The following is a 2,801-nucleotide window of genomic DNA, read 5'->3' as shown; positions in this document are numbered from 1 at the left end:
CCAAATGTGGAAAAATTTTTAAAAAAAAACGTTCTTGTGGGCTCAGTTTGACTGTGCACTCAAAATAACACCTCAGCTTTATTCTTTGGTTCGGTGCAATCGTGGTGATACCAAATTTATATAGGTTTTATTGTGTTTTTATACATTTTCAAAAATTAAACGAATGTGTACAAAAAAGAAAAACAAAATTTTGCCATCTTCTGACGCTAATAACGTTTTCATACTTTGGCGCACGGAGCTGTTTGAGGTGTCATTTTTTGCGAAATGAGCTGACGTTTTCACTGCTACCATTCTGAGGTCTGTGCGACATTTTGATCATTTTTTATTTCATTTTTTATGTGATGGAAAAAGGTGTAAAAGTCGCATTTCGGACATTTCAGCGCCATTTCCCGTCTCGGAGGTCACCGCCGGCCGTAATCGTTTTTATATTTTGATAGATCGGGCATTTTGGGACGCGGCTATACCTAATATGTTTGTGATTTTTACTGTTTATTATGTTTTATATCAGTTCTAGGGAAAGGGGGGGTGATTTGAATTTTATTAATTTTTTTTATTTTTTAAACTTTTTTTTTCTTTTTTTTTCCACTATTTCTTAGACCATCTAGGGTACATTAACCCTAGATGGTCAGATCGCTCCTATCATATACTGCAATACTTCTGTATTGCAATATATGGCATTTTTGCAGCACATTCATTACAATGAGCCACTGGCTCATTGTAACGAATCTTCAGAAGCCATGTAGCCTCATGTCAAACGAAGACCCGAGGCTACCATGGCAACCGATCGCCGCCCCCTGATGACGTTCGGGGGCGTGGCGATCGTGATAAAGATTACGTGAATGAAAAGGTTAATAGCCGCGATCGGTGCAAGCACCGACCGCGGTTATTAGCGGTGGGGGTTTTCTGCAATATGCAAAAACCCCCACCTTTGTATGCAGAGGACTCAGCCCGTGAGCCCTCTTCATACACTCCTTATACCTCTGAACCGTAAATGGGGTAAAGGGGGCCCCATTCAGTGGTTTGCTTTGGGATCTAGCCTTTCCTAGATACACCCCTGCAATGGTGGATTACAATGTGGTCCATTCAGGCGATCGCATACTTGTGTCTATGGCAGAACGACTGAAAAATATGCTCCCTGCTTTGCCATAAACCGAGGAGCGCACGGGGGAGAGGAAGAAGGTAAGTAAAGTTTTAATATTTTGTTATTTTACTTAGGGCTGGATATATTCATTTTTGGGGGGCTGGATATATGCATTACAGGGGGCTGGATACATGAAATCCCTGGGGATGATATATGGTAAATACTAGAGGCTGTATTAATTACAGTTGTTTAAATGTGATGTACCCCTCAGCCTGATCAACAAGAACCTGGGATGCAGCAGGTTTTTCTTTTTTTTAACATTTCCATTTTATTGTTTTCAAGTGTAACCATGAAATTAATATTTGTAGCAATTTTCATGTGCCATACGCATAAAATGGCAGATTAGGTGCCCAGATTGCTTATAAAGTCCAGAAACTTGAGATTATTCTAGTTGGCAGAAGTGCCACAACATGGCATCTTGTGCACGGGTTAGTGTAGTGTAATGTCACTAGTGAAGGATCTTTATTACACATTGGAGCGGACGCCTCCTTAAGATTTGTTTAATGTCAAAATTCTAGATGAGGGAACCTCAGGTGTTAATAAGGTCCCCACAGAGGACTATCCTTGCATCTGCTTTTCATGAAGGAGTATTGGTGTTGGAAGCTAAAAATTGGGTCCAAATCGGCTTTTTCTGCTACTTCCGGGGCAGTCCTAAATTTCTGGTCAAAAAGTTCACACCTAAATGGCATCCCCAAGGAATTTCTTTTTTTTTTGAGAGTGTAGTCAGAATACAGTTAATAAATCTGGAAAGCAAAGAGTCCATGCCAACCTGGCGAGGGTCTGACAGCACCTTGAACTTTATATCTGTCAGTGTCTGCCCCATGCACACAAACGTGTAGAGAATGTATTCAAATTGCTGTATATACAGCTGGCATACGGCCCCATGCGTTCCAATGGGCAATACAGCCATCCATGTACATGGCCATGTTGTCCACCGTACCATGAGCACGACGTATAAAATATAGAGCATCTTATTTTCCACCTTATTTCCGTTCTATATGGCCCATAGAAGTCAATGAGAATATATGAAACACGGGCTAAATACGTGCTGCATACGGCTGTTCATCGCATGCTACCTTATATATGTGCAGTATCCAGAACCAGTGGGAGGTGCATTCTATCAGCCATCCATCATTTCCCAGCCCACCATATTATATATAGATACGGTGCCATAAGTTGCCAAACTTTTGCAATATGTCCCGTATTTGAGGCCAGAAAGCAGCTGTATATACAGAACAAAAAAGACCTTACGGTCATGTGCATGAGGCCTAACAATGCAGCTTGAAGGTGTCTGTTTACAACATTTCTATGTACTTCCTGGCTCCTGTGGCAAATAACGAGTGGAACTTGGAGGCCAGCATCATCCAAAGTGGATGGAGAAGGCATAATTGGACGAGGTCGTCAGGTATTCCAGAACTTCTTTTCCTATTGCTGTGTATCTGCCATTGACATCTATTCCATTAATGGAGAGAACAGCATGTCCCACTCAGATTCCGTCTCGTTGACCAAAAGACAAGAGCACCTGCTCATCGTGCACCTTGAGGACCAGGTCCAGGGGGTAACTAAACCTCTTCTCCATATCAGTGTGTGGGTTCTGGTTGTCCAGCTGATAGATCAGACCACAAGGTTTATTGACCACATAAACATTGAAGATTGCCAT

The 2,801-nt window shown here is 41.8% G+C and overlaps 1 pseudogene; it reads right to left on the bottom strand.

The window, feature by feature from the left end:
- Positions 1-1,677: 1,677 nt before the first annotated feature.
- LOC140134137 (trafficking protein particle complex subunit 4 pseudogene) lies at positions 1,678-2,801 on the bottom strand (annotated as a pseudogene).

The sequence above is a fragment of the Engystomops pustulosus genome, chromosome 5 (genome assembly GCF_040894005.1).
Source record: "Engystomops pustulosus chromosome 5, aEngPut4.maternal, whole genome shotgun sequence".
Taxonomy (NCBI): domain Eukaryota; kingdom Metazoa; phylum Chordata; class Amphibia; order Anura; family Leptodactylidae; genus Engystomops; species Engystomops pustulosus.
The sequence above is the reverse complement of the archived record's forward strand: the minus strand, read 5'-3'. Positions and strand labels throughout refer to the sequence as shown.